At 41.4% G+C, this 14,565-nt stretch overlaps 1 long non-coding RNA gene across 1 annotated transcript; it reads right to left on the reverse strand.

Moving 5' to 3' along the window:
- Positions 1 to 2,939: 2,939 nt before the first annotated feature.
- Positions 2,940 to 11,785, reverse strand: LOC116216465. Its single transcript, XR_004159233.1, has 3 exons — positions 9,043 to 11,785; positions 8,204 to 8,556; positions 2,940 to 7,731 (listed from the first exon to the last, which is right to left on the reverse strand). It is a non-coding gene; the product is annotated as an uncharacterized LOC116216465 (long non-coding RNA).
- Positions 11,786 to 14,565: the final 2,780 nt, after the last annotated feature.

Raw genomic sequence — 14,565 nt, forward strand, 5'->3', positions numbered from 1 at the left:
CTCTGTAGAACTTCTTCATTCCCAGCTTTGCAAAGACTGCAGCCTCAAGGCATGCATCCTACCACAAGAAAGTCCTGTCTAAAATAAAAACTGATCACACTATAAACAATAGAACATAACCAAACATATAGATGCCTTCAGATCATGGATTTTTGTTAAATTCAGATAAATTTTTTTCCAAATGAGGTCTCAAAGTAAAGCAAAGAAAATATACTTCCTGGAGCAAAAGGAATAAAACACATTAAAGCCTAGAAGTACTATTCAAAACAGATGCACAAAGACCCTTGCTTCCGTCCATCTTGGATCATATGAGCATAAAGGCTTACTATGAATCTATTAGCTTTCCCATGCCATTAAAAAAGAACATTAACTGATGTTCAGTACTTAAAATCCTGGTTTTAGTCGGATTTCAAAAGAAAGAACAGTTTCTATAAGTGGTCTGGCTTTTGCTACTACTCCCATGGATCTGAGAGGAGAGATCTGGTAACAGTCTTCCAGTCATCAGAAAAAGGGCCAGCAAGACCATCAGCAACTAAGGAAAACTTGTAGGAAATGGGCAGGAGGATCTGGAAAAAACCTCCAGGATAAGAGTGGAAAACACAGCTGTCTGCCTGAGGCACATGAGCTAGAAAGAAGCTCACTGCAGTAGCTGCTGATCTTCTAAGGAGTTTCAAAACCATCAAGCAGCACAACTGGCTTTCCCTCTAGCAAGTTATACTAGATCACAAAACAGATCAATTCTATTAAGAAAAAAAAAGAAATTCTGTCACTGTGAAACACTGAGCAATACCTATGCCACGGTGTGTTTTTCCAACTTACACAAGCGTCCAGCGACAGAGAACCTTGGGTGGTTACTGCTAAGTCAGTGCTATCAATTCCAGATTTTCATAGCTTCCAAACTATGCTGAGTTGCTGAGTGTCTTTGAAGTCCTGTCACCAATTCAGATTGCATTGCAGAATTTTCTCCTGCAGGATCAGTGTTCACATGGAGAAGAGTAAAGCTTTATATTGAGTTTAGTCTCAGAATGAGTTGGCAGATAAAATGGGAAATCTAAGTGCATGGTGGAGCACGAGGACAGAAAGGTAGGAGTATAAAGGTTTTCTTAACAGCCCTGCAGACTTTGCAGAATCTAAGCCTAGCTCAAGTGGCAACACTGCTGGAATAGAATAGTATAAAAGAAGAGGCAGGAGGGATTCTAGTTTACAAGACCCACCTTGCTAGAAAGACTTGGGTCAGTCATTCCAAGCCAATAACCTAAGACCCCAGAACAGAGCTTCACTCAAGGAAAGAATTTTGCTCACGTCTTTTGCTTGTCTTCTTTGGCTCCATTCCCAGTAAAGCACTGCTGACTGTCTCACTCCCATCGTCTGGCAACTAGAGACAGGAAATTGGAGAGGCACCACAGCACTGGGAACATAAAAGGTGCCAGCACAGTGACAAAAAGGCAGGAGATGCCTCCTTTATAACTCCCCTTTACCACACTCAGTAAATCCATGTGGATGATCACCTCTATGCCACAAAGAAGGAAAAGATCCTAAATTTTTTCTGAACACTGAAAGGGGAATAGGGAAATGCTGTGCCGTTTTCCTTCACATTGCTAGCTTGCTGAGGTCACTGGGTGTAAGGAAGGGACAGTATAAGGACCACAGCTGCTCTGCATGCCATGCACCACTGCACCTCAAAGCTGCAGGGTCAGAAAAAACAAAACTGTATCAACACTTTGGGTTTAACTCTCACTCTGCATTTCTGACATGTGCCAGTGATGTTGTGGGGCAGAAGAACGTGCAGTGTGCACCAAATGAAACAGAGGAGAGCCTGAGGCATTCAGCATGTGTCAGTTTTCTGAATTTTCTCAGATTACCTCAGCAGCACTTACGATACTACATAAGTCATTTTTACTTGTACACTGCCTCCTGTACCACTGCACACAACCTGGCTCAGCCCTTGGCAGAACCAAAACCATGAGGTCCTTTAGGCTGAAGAACCCCATTCAACACAGGGCCCAAAGGCATCAAATCCAGACCGAGTTGCAATTTATATTTTGCTGGTTGCACTGGTTTTAAGAAATGCTCTTTAACTCATCAGGACAAGGAAGGAAATATGCTAATTTAAATAAATCAATTTCTAAAAAGACATTGAATTGGTATTGCTTGGGTCGAAGTAAGGCTGGCAAGGGTTTCTGTAAACAAGTCAGCCTGGCAACTGGAAATACTTCTCCTAACATGAGAGCACATAAAGAGTTCATAAAGTTATGCAGGATTGTCTCTTACTCTTACGCTGCCTATATGAGTGCAGAGTTCTTCAGACAATATAGTTCAGACCTGTTTATTGAAAGTAATAAGCTACACCAGCAAAAAAAAAAACAAAAAAACCTGTTTTAAAATCATTACGCCTGCCATCCACTTTCTACTGGCACAGCTGCATGTTTTAGGAGAGTGATTTCCGCATAGCCCTCACTGTCGTACCAACATTTTCCAGTGCAGTCTAAGCTGCAGTCATCAAACTAAGAGAATTTTTGGGTATAAGTTGAAAGAATCTCCCCAACTAGTTTGGAAAGGCTGGAGAGGTTAGTTCAAGGAGAGACTGGATAAGGCCCTGGACAACCTGATGTAGCTGTGGTGCGGTTCACTGCAGGGGAGTTGGACCAGATGGCCTTCAGAGGTCCCTTCCAACTCTAAGGATTCTATGATTCTATTCTATGAAATATACTTTGAGCAATTTTTAGATGTATAGCAAAAAAGTCACTGATCATCTTCCCTTTAAAAATGAGACTTTCAAGATGTTCAACACTGTCATTGCAGTCCATTTTGGAAAAACACCTTGTGACATTCAAGATCAACAAAAATTAACAATGCTGGAGGAATGAGGCAAAATTTTATCAGTAAATCATACAGCTTCATGGCCTGAGCAATGCCAAGCCTGTAAATTTTACCTTTGAGTTTGTTTTACTGGTGTGGATGTGATTAATATGAGCAGATTTGGTACCCGAAGAACTCTCCAGGTAACATAATAAGAATGTGCTTTCGGACATCCAACTACTGTAACAGCTCTGCTTGCAGTCCTTGCATAAGGTAAGCAGTTTTTAAAACACAGTAGTTTGGAGCTGTAACTGTTCTACACATAGGGTTTCCAAAATCTCACTAAACACTAAATTTTTTAGGAAATAATTCCATGTGCTTTTGCTATTTTCCTACTCTGCTCTCACCACTGATTCCAGAGAGTTTGTTTTCCCTTGCCCAAAATGACCCATCACCACTATCACAAGCTAAAATTACACATAGCTGGCACATACACTGAGAAATATGAAGGATCACTTTTAATGTGATTTGCTTTTAAAGGCAAAAGTGCAGTTACAAAATAGTTGACCTACTTCTACTTCTACTTAAACAAACAATCCAGAAAGTCCTCTTCAGAAATGAAAAAATCACTTCAAAAACTTCACTGTGGGAGAGAAAAAGGTAAAGACACCATTACCTACTAAATTCCTCAGGGGAAAGAAAATTGGTATTAAGAAATAAGATTAGCACTAATGAAAAGAAGAAAAGTTAGGAAAAGCTTTGGAAGATCTGGGTCATTAAGATGAGATTTCCATGTTTTTTTTAAGTAAGGGGTTTCTCAGCTGTCTCTTATTGAGAACAGCATGTTCCTTGCCCTCATGGCAAGCCCGCCACAGAGCTGCTGGCTGCCAGATGTCCCGTCCTCCAATTCCTCATGTCCCACAGCCCCAACACCCGCACCAACTCCCCTCCTGGAGAGCAAAGCCAGCCACCGAGCCTCCCGTACTCTTGGAGCAATAGGGGCCAGAACTATAGACACATTGCCTACAAATACACCTCCCTGTGGGTATGAGTGGAAGCATCTGTGTTAATGGTGTCAATTTCTTTTCACCTACTTGTGCTATTGTATTTTTTAAAAAATGTTTCTCCTTGAACAGGCCGCAGAAGGAGCCTCATCAGTTGGCTTCCCTTTCCCTGTTGGCACGGATCCTGGTCCCGCTGACGGGACTGGCGAGGTGCCCATTGATTTCAGCGGGAAGAGGGTCAGGCCCGGTCCTGCTGAGGCTGCTCACGCAAGCACGCGGCTCCACCCTTGGTTTCTCACATCGCGCCCTGTGGTGCTTTCCAGAAAGCAGAGACAGATCGGAACAACGGAGCCCCGTTGCTACGTGCTGCCCCTTGAAGCCTCATGCCTGAGTTAGCAGGCCTGATAACACACAGTGTGTCCCACCTTTGCCCTCCAGGCCTTTCAAAATGGCTTCCAGTAGCATCTGTGCGCCATCTTGTTGCTTTGTCAAGGACTGTGGCTGTCCTGGCTTGTGGGAAAGCCGGGCATCAAGGAAGCCATCTCTAATACTCTGACATTTGCACTTTTTCTTCTAAGTCCCCAGTTCCTGGAGTCATGTTTCTTCTTGAGAAACTTGGCTTCCATTTAAAAGCTAATCCTTCCAGGTTCCCGTAAGTGCAGAGGACAGCCTGAAAATCTGGCTGCAGAGTTTCCCAAGAGGAAATAAAAAGCCAGTAAACAAATAAAAAGAACTGGAAACTTTTGTTGGTTTGATGTCATTTGTTGATTTTTCCTAACATCACTATTTTAAGCGATTCCCTATCTCTTTCTCTCTTTAAGGCTTGGCAGATGATTTTTGTATGTTTCAGACTGGCAATTTGCTCTGAGCTAAATCCTGATTCAGACTGCCATCTGAATCAGGATTAAAAAAAGTGTTTCCTCACTTGTTTGTCAGCATTATCCCATACTTATTAATTGCATTTTTATATCTATTCTTTTATAGTAATACTTTAAACCTCTTTCTTGGACTAGATTCAAACTTAGGAAACAAAGCCTGTCCCCAATCTAGAAAACCCTCAAGGCAACTAAGAGACTTGGAGCTCATTTTATGCTTATGAAGCTGATGCAGGAATTGTAAATATATACCTATGAGACACTTGAGATTGAAGAAAAAAGCTGACTGCTGACCTTTGCAATTGGACACTTTACAAATAAGTATGTAATTGGGCCTTAGTTACTGACCTGTGTAATGTGCACTATTTCCTATTTCTGTATTTCCTACTCAAATGAAATGATGCTCATTAGAAAAACGTTCTGCTTGCATTATTCCACAATGCTTGAAACTGCTCTTCCCAAAGCAAAACTGAAACAGAAAGTGGGATTTATATTTTTTAATGCATATACACACTCTTTTTTATTTTTATTTCAATACACTTTCTGCTGTTAGCAGAGCAATACATGCAGCTTGGACAACTGCAGATGTTTAAGAAGAAGCCGTAAGAAAAGGAAAGAAAGAACAGACTTGTGTTTGCTTAATATTGACGTATTTCATGCACGTGTGTGCAAGAGCCTGCATTAGCTGTAACTCTCCCTTTGCATTGTTTGACTGAAGAAATAACAGAGAAAAGAATGAGACTTTCAGTGCAGCTGGGTCAGCTCGTACCATGGGACTGGTATCTGGCACGGGCAGGGCCCAGCTGTGCAGAGTATCTTATGCCAATGTCATGACCCAGCTACTACAAACCAGGGCTATTGCACAGTGGTAACAGGCTCTAGCAACAGGCTGCTGTGGCTGTAAATACGTAACCCTGCCTTGTCCCCAGCCACCTGGAGCAACGCCTGAATGAGAATGTTCCTGCACTCAGACTGGCACTGACGAAGACGTCGATACATCCCAGGATTTATGAGCCTGCACACTTCAGCTGCTTACAACAACCTTCCTCAGAGAGCAGCATCAGCTGGGCTGGGCTGTCTGTGCTTGGCTCACTAGGATGGAAACTCTTCCCACAGCCGCTGAAAGAAACCCCATGTGTTTCCCCTTGCTTACCCAACCCCCAGCAGCCACTCTCCTCCATCAGCCAACATGAGAAAACACGCTGCTAGAGAAATACCTACAAGGAGCTATTTCAAATAACTATTTTTATAGTATTTTGAGCCTGGGCTCCCTAAAACACAACCATGAAGGTCTCTGATTTGACCTCTAACAAATTATACCTCCATCCCAAAAGGAAAATGCTATTTATTTAAATTCTTTACTGCCAGAAGTCAGGGGCAGGAGATTGCAGAGCAAATTTTTAGTAGCAAAGGAATTAAAACCAAAACAAAACATTGGCAGCCAGCTCTGAGACAACATAACTATAATACATTTCACTCTAGGTTTAGGCCTGCTAGCCATATAGAAAAATACAAGTCATGGTGGGGATGTCAGGCTTGGAAGCCTAGGCTGCACTGCTCTTCTCACCCCTCCCCAAATATCTTCGCATTTTTTTGCTGCAACTTTATGAATTCTAAGGAAAAAAAACAGCAAGCTGGTGTCCCAAAAACTTTCTGACAGCGGTAGAGAGGACTTAACAAAATATATTTATTTTCAGTGCATAGACAAACGAGGAAGATTCAAGGACTTACTTCTGAAGAAAAATAATAGCAACGTGTTACCAAGTGACTGAAGAAACAGCAAGAGAGGCTGGAGAAGCTGATACTGCCATGAAAATAATAAGCTGTTCCAGGGTGCCTCTGCTCAGGGAAGAGATGGGACAAGATAAAAGCCTGGGAGAAAACATCACTACCAGGACTGACTCCAAGTTACTACATCTGAAAACATCCTCACGTGTTCACAACAAAGCCCATGCTTTTACCTAGGATTTTAGTACAGACTAAACAACACCAAAAATAAGTGATGTAGAAATGTAAAGTTAAAAAGTTCCTTTTGTCTCACAACTCACCCCAAAAGACTTCAGATCTCAGTTAAGCACAGAAGATGAACTCAACACCCAAAAGTAAAACATTTCCAAATAATAAAATTACAAATTTGGGGGCAAAGTGGTGACAGCTGGTTCTTCCAGAAAAAACTTGTTCACCTTGAAAATAATCCCCAAACATACCTTTTTGGGATATTCATATAGTCAGAAGACTGATAGTTTTACAATGCAAAATACAACATAGCAGTCTATGCTGAGAAGTCAGAAACTGCCAACTGACCTCACTGTGACTGAGGAAGGAGCAGGAGACTTCAAAGAATTTTTGAATAGTGAATGCAAGTCCTTCTTTCTTTCTTTCTTTACTTTTTTCTTTTTTTTTTTTATGCTAGGATGATTTACGATGATGCAGGAAGATATGAATAATCCCTTCCTGATTTGTTCTTGATTTTTAAACTTCACGAGAACAGAAAAATCACATCGTTCATTTTTTCCATTCCCACGGAGGAATTTTTTTCAAGGGTGCCTCTGGAAAATTCTTACATTTCACCAAGTGTAGCCTTTCAACCAAATGTTTCCTAGGATTACGCTAGTATTCACAACACCAAGAACATTTTGCAGTTTATAGCAATCCCTCCTTCTCTGAACTGCTCAGCTTTCAGTAGGTTCAAGTAGAAACCACTCTGAGAAGTTGAGGAACTACAGGATCCTGCAGTACTGCACAAAACAGTAAAAATCCCCAACCTAACAAACAATAAAGTCCTTCCAACTCTCCTTCCATTCTCCTTCTGTCATTTATATGTATATTTTTCAATCATTCAGACTTTTCTATGAGGAGTAATCCGAAAGTGTGTTACTTTCAGAATCTTTCAGAAGTTTTTGTTCTGCTCTAGGTGTTTTTCTTGGAACATGTATGCAACCTTAGGGACAGGAGGACTCTTACATCCATTTTCTCACATGGAAAATTGGACTCCACAGTGGCTGAAGTTGATGAAAACCTCAGTGAAAACAACTGACTCATTCTGGTAGAAGCTTAAGAGAGGAAAAAAAAAAAAAAAAAAAAAAGAATTAGGCTCTTGCTTCCCAACAGAAATAGATCAGTTATGCGTGTTTATGCAGTGACATTTTTTCAAACACTCATTAATAAAAATATTTAGCATGAATATTCTGTAAATTCCTTAAGATCCAGATAGTTCTTTCTGGGACTAGCTCTTCATTAAATGTAGTGACTCCTTAATCCAGAAAGGAGAAAATGCCCATACCACCTGCTAGCATTACTGAAAGCTATCTGGATAAATGCACAATGTGGCAAAGTATGAATATGGATTTGGTCAAAAATAATTATACTGTAACCTTCTGACATTCAATGGAATTGAGAACATTTTCTTAACACACTTATGCACACACAAAGGAAAAAAACAAGCAAACAAGAACTGTTTGAAGATGAATTCCTGCCTTCCCCCTACAGTCCTCCCCACCCACCCAGCCAGAAAATGTGATTTACCAGAAGGAGTTCACAATGCTTCTCTGGCTGAGAAAGTACACTGAGAACTTCACAGTGAGCCCAAAATAGCCTGAAAAGAGGAAATGGGTGGGGGTGAGGTTCTTTCTTCTGCTCACAAAGAGCTTCACCAGCCGATATAGATCAAGCAAAAACAGTCCTGACATGCAGAGCGGCACTTGGAGACAGTCCTCCCCGCTTTTCCCAGTCGGGTCTATTTTAAGTTCACATCACAGGCAGCTTGGCAGCTACATGTTTCCGAAAGTTGCCCCTGCCACTTCCACAAGTTCAAAGCGTCTGAAAGGGTGCAGCTCCAGAACAGAAAATTTTGAGGGGACAGAAAAGGCACTCGCAGCCTGCAGAAGGCAAGTCACCAAAAAAGAACACAATTACTACTCATTAAGTGAAGCTGAAAACTTTTCAGTTTTCAGTACCGCATTATTATTTTCAAATAAATGCAACATATCCACTAGACATCCATGTGCTAATTGTGTGTGATAGACACTAAGTGTCCACTCAAGCAAAGAAAGAAGTTCTTATCAAGAGATTCAGTTGTGTAAACTGCATCTTGGTTGTTCTATCATAGAGTCTCTCACGATCTTACTGTCCTTCAAGAAGAAAATAACATTTTCAGCTAGAAATAAAAAGGATGTGTGTTTGTGTATGCATGCAGGTGCAGAACCAGGAACAATGAACACAGTGGTTGCATGTGAAACCTTGACTGATTCCCATTAAGAAGAGAATCTAAGAAAGAGTAATTGCATAGTATGATTAGAAAAAAAAAAACTGATGCTAATAGAAATACAAACAAAAGTGTAAAAGCACATAAACATAACTAATACCTTCAGCCTGCATTATAGAATCCTTCTTATCTATAAAAACAGCAATGGGAGATGAAGCAGAAGGTTTCTGAAACTAGAAAAACAAACAGTAACCAAAACTGAGTAAACTTCCTTGAAAGAACATGCTTTTATCATTTCATACCTGTATCTTTTACAAATGCCAAAGCTTCACAATCCCTCTTGTTAAGAGTACTAAGTTTCTGGGTAATCTTAGATCAAAAAAAATATCAAAAGCATAGTTCCACAAGGGAAAGACATACAATTTAAAATCAATGGATTAAACTAGACAAATAGATTTTAATCACCTCTTCCTGAAGTAATTTATTTAAGGGAAATAAGAGCCATCTCATCCTCAAAAGTCCATTTTTAAGATATCTATAAAGAAATGAAAATACAGGTCTTCAAGTTCAGCCTGTACATTAATGTGATTATTGGAACATCATCAATCTGAAGCAGCAATCTAAAGCTATTCAAGTAAAGAGAGAGTAAAGTTGTCCACAAAGAAGAAGTTGCCAGCCTTTGCCTCTTTATGATATGCAAAATAATGTGAAAGCTTTCAAAGAATTTCACATGGTTGTTGTTTCTTATTTTAGTGACATGTTTCAAAATGGAAGGACAGGAAAGGAATACATCTCTTGCAGAGCAGCCCAAGAGCTCACCATTCCCATGCTGTACACCACTCCCCTGTTACACAAGGTCCCTCTATCCACCTTCTACACAAAGTTAGACAGATTAGCTTAAATTGCTGTAAAGAACTCCTACTTCCTATATTCAATACCTTTATTTTAGCAGCTGGCTGCTCTATATTCTTAAAGTGTACCTTTGTGTGTTCTCCTCGGCGGTCTGGGAAAATCAGGGTTTAGTAAACAGGTTAAGCAAATGAAAAGATTAGTCAGTGTCATGTTTCAGATGGATGTGAGATGAGATTGCACTGAAAGCAAGTATATTAACAAAATTAAGAAGAAAGGTTTCCAGAATCTTTGAACAATCTAAATGGGCCACACTACACAAAAAGCAATCATTCCCAAGTTTTGCACTTCAGTCTTTCTGACCTTGCTATTGAAGACCATTACTAATACACTGGGGAAAGCTGTTGCCATACAGGCTGGGTGACATGGCCCTTATGGGTTCCATATGACTGAAATTAAAGGGGTTGGAAGGAAGAGATTAAGAAGGCACCTAGACATATAGTTATTGAAGACAGAATAGCAATTATGCTTACATTTACTCTACACTGTTTGTTAACACACATCTCTAAGCAAAGGGCATGAAATTCAATACTCTTAAATATTCTGGTGACACACACGAGAAACTGAAGTTAAAGCAATCTCTATTAAGAACGAATTCTGAATTTAAGAAAGGCTTGAGATTACATTTCTACTTCCATTTTTGTGTTGCGTCCCCCTACTCCCCTACTGTTTTTTGTGACAGAAGTCATCACCAGTTTGAACTCAAATCTTACCAAGGACAAAACATTAGACGGGAAAAAGAAATACAACCTAACCAGCATGGCAATGAACAGCTTTATCTACAAAGGCTGAAAAGCAATCCAGTATGGTCTTACTCTTCTCCACACCTCTGTTAGAAATTCAACCAGCTCTTCTATGTCTGTTTGACACTGGTGTGACAGGTTGTGATAGTTACTGCTCTGTGAAAGCACTTTACAGAGAACGGCAGAAAAAAATTGTACAAGAATCTCTCATGTTCTAAACACAACTCTTCCCGCTAATTGCGTTTACAGATCTTACTTCCTTTGTTTTATATGATGGCTCAGCATTATCATGTTTTGGTTCTGGTAAGTGCACCACCATCCCAGTACTAGAGGCTTCATCTATCATTTCAAATCTTTAACAAATCCAAAATGAGAAGGGAAAAGGAGAATATAGAAAGTTTTTCTCTGTAAAATTAATTCTTTTGAATAACAGTGAAAACAACTTAGATATAAATCTGATCAAGCAGGAAAGAAACTGGCTAAGTATGCAGACTGAGGAACTGCAGACCAACTGAAAATGTCTGGTGCCAGTATCCTCAGCCACTGCAGCCCTCTAACAGTATTCTGAACAGTGCGGATGCCCTCCCTCAGCTATGAGATAAGGTGGTTATTACAATACCTCTGTATGTACACAGAACCCCCACAGACACACAAAGCACTGAGAAAGTTTTTCCAATTCAGTGATATCAAAGTAAAGCAGTCCCCATAGTGGGGTTGCTGCATACGGAAGCATAGCCTATATGAGTCTTGGCTCAAACTGCAGCTCACACACATCAGTATACCATAAATAATTTAGTTTCAGTGGCCATTAAAGGCAAAGGGTAACCAGAGGAAGAGGCATAGAGAGTTAAACCCACTAGTTGAACACTAGCTGAAGGCAAGTGGCAAAGCTAGGAAGAGAACTCAAGGTCATATCTATACTGCTTCAAAAGCCTGACATCTGGAGAACCCATAAACACAATACGCCTTGCCTCGCACAACACAGATGCACTCCTTGCTCTTCAAAGAATCATACAGTCACAGAATCACAAAAATCATAAAATATCCCGAGTTGGAAGGGACTCACAAAGATTACTGAGTCCAACTCCCAGCTCCATACAGACCACCCAACATTCAAACTCTAGAGCAGTGTCCAAACGCTCCTTAAACTCCAGCACTCGGAGGGCCTGTGCAGCCCGTTTCATGCCCACCGCCCTCTGCTGCAGCACCTGTCCCTAAGCCCCAGCTGCCCTCCCCTCACACAGCTCCATGCTGTTCCCTCGGGCCCTGTCACTCACACAGAGCAGAGCTCAGCACTGCCCCTCCACTCCCTGTGAGGAGCTGCAGCCGCCATCAGGCCTCCCCTCAGCTCCTCTGCTCTGTGCTGAGCACACCCAGGGAACTCAGCTGCTCCTCATATATCCTGCCCACCAGACCCTTTACCATCTTTGTAGTTCCCTTTTGGATGGTCTCTAATAGTTTTATGTCCAAACCTGCATGCATTACTCACAGTAAGGCTGCACCACAGTAGAGCACAACACCATACTTCCTTTTCTGTCCTTTCTCCTAATCCATGCAGAAGGTTGTAATATCTTCTTAGTTATCTACAGTGACATCCCATTCTATTTTTTTTTTTTGCTTTTTAATCATGCATAGTAATTTCATACTGCAAAATGAGTATGTAATGACATATCTAAAGATCTGCCTTGTTCAAACATCTCGCCTTCATAACCTCTCTGAAGATTACCTCAACATACACAATAAGTAGAATTTCTGAAACTCTTATCTTGTCCCTCCTCTTGTCTTTAAAACAATTATTAAAAAAATATATATATATATATTGTTCAGTTTTTTACTAGCAATAAAAAGTCAACATCTAAATCTCTACAGGAAAAAAGTGCTCCTTCACAATAACCGCCAGAGAAATTTTTGCAGGGATGCCACAGGCTCCATACTACTAACTTCTACTGTGCCTCTATCCTTTCGAGCCCCTCAGCTAGCTCAAGGCATGCTCAGAGCCACGCACCCTATCAGTCTCGTGTTCACATATGTTCACATCAAATAGAAAAAAAAAAAAAAAAAGGCAATTCTTCTATAGTACGGGGTTGCTTTTCAAAGATGCTGATCATTCTGTTTCCTGTTGACTACTGAGGAAACAGTGGATCCTCATCATTTCTGAAAAGTGGGCCACAGAGGACTTCAGAGCTGAGCTGATACTCACTGAGATGCCATCTTCAGCACAGTTACACAAGTCACAGCCTTCTAAAGCCAAACAACAGACTGAGCAATGAACTGCTCATTACTGTGAACGACAAGGTACTCTGCCTACACAAAATTAAAAGAAAACACCTAAAAATCTGGCTAATGTAAATGTAGTAGGTGTCATATTTTCAAATGCAGCCCATTTTACTAACAGATACATGCCTGGATGAGGTTAAAAATCTACTCTGACTGTTCTACAACTACTATTAGCTGGAAAGGGTTTATCAGGAAGAAAATAGCCGTTGTGATAAATGACAAGGAATTCAGTGTTCATCCAGCAGCTCAGCCCCAGCACATGTCACAGCAGGAGCAGCTGAGGTGGTTGTTAGCCTGGGAGCAGCACCTGGGGCTCTACGATGAGTTGCAGAAAGGGAAGGCAGCTCCTGGAGGACATGTGCATGAGCAGAGCCAGTTCTGGGATGGTACAGTAGTGCACCACAGGCAATGAGGTGACACAGGGACAGGCCTGGCTGGCGAGAGACTAAAATAATGAAGCACACACTGACAAAGGAAGAAAGAAAGCAAACTATAGCAAGCTAAGTCAGATACCACTGATGTTTTGCATACATGATGTCTGTACTTTCCTCTTTTGGGTAGAAGACCACAAGATGCTGGTCTTCTACCCAATAAAAACACTTAGTGACATTGGGCCCTTCTCAATGAGCCCATCCTTGGCAGAGCCCTCCCTGGTGCCCAGGAGTGGGGGATGTGAGCAGCAGGGGTGCAGGACCACTTCTTGTTCCCTTCCCTGTCAGTGACACCTGTTGGGAAGCAGGGGCAAAGGCACCAGAGGCTCTGGGAAGCCCCAGCATCCAGCCCTAGCCACCTTTCATTGAGGTTTCTTTTTCTGGAAACATTACAGACAGCCTTGAATAGAAGAGAGTTGTAGGACGGGGAAACAAAACTTGGTGACAGTTGTTAAGGGAGTGACAACAGTGCAATCAACAGACGGGTTCGTGTGCAGGGAAGTTTGATTCAGCTGATTTTTATAGCCACCTTATTATGTCAGCAATCAGCGTTAGCCGCAGCGTACTGGAATAGCTGCATCCTTTGACCGCACAGCCGACAATCTCCTTGCCGGCCTACAGCTAATGGTTATTTTGGAATAAGAAAACTTGAATCAGGAGAGAATAACTGATTTAAGATCATTTTAAGGTCAACTTGCTCTGCTGTGAAAGGGCAGAAAGTCTTTCCAATATGAGCAGGAACCGGGCCTGACATTTCAAAAAAGGGAACCCATCCCCACTGCCAAAATGCACGTGGTGTTTGCTTCCCCAGTGCCCCTAGCATGTGTGAGAAAGCCCAGCATGCCTCAGCTCACACTCCCATGCCATGCCAAAGAAGGTGTGGAATCCAAAAATCCCCCAAATTAATGTGAACTACAGCAAACATCTCAACAATCCAACTTCTGATTCAAACAAGCACTAACAATAATCTGCTACACTGCTGAGGCATGGGCCTGAATCAGGTTATATTTATTCATTTTTTCTTGTTAGAAAAGAAGGAATTAGGAACATCTGTTAAGCTTTGGAAGAGGAGAAGATTGGGTACCTTTAAAAAAGAGCAGTATTTCCATGCAAATATAAACTTATCATAAGCTTCCTGAAGCATACGCAGGATAAAGGCAGTATTGCTGCAGAGAAGGTGTCTGCTTTCAAGGGGATTTGCATTCTCATCGAATGCTGGACTGGGTCCAGACCAGCCGGAGGATAACCACCCTCCAACCTCCCTGAGGAGACGTACAGAGACGAGACTGAAGCAGTATCATTTCTGACAGAAATCAAATCCTG

This window comes from Meleagris gallopavo, chromosome 3 (genome assembly GCF_000146605.3).
Source record: "Meleagris gallopavo isolate NT-WF06-2002-E0010 breed Aviagen turkey brand Nicholas breeding stock chromosome 3, Turkey_5.1, whole genome shotgun sequence".
Lineage (NCBI taxonomy): Eukaryota > Metazoa > Chordata > Aves > Galliformes > Phasianidae > Meleagris > Meleagris gallopavo.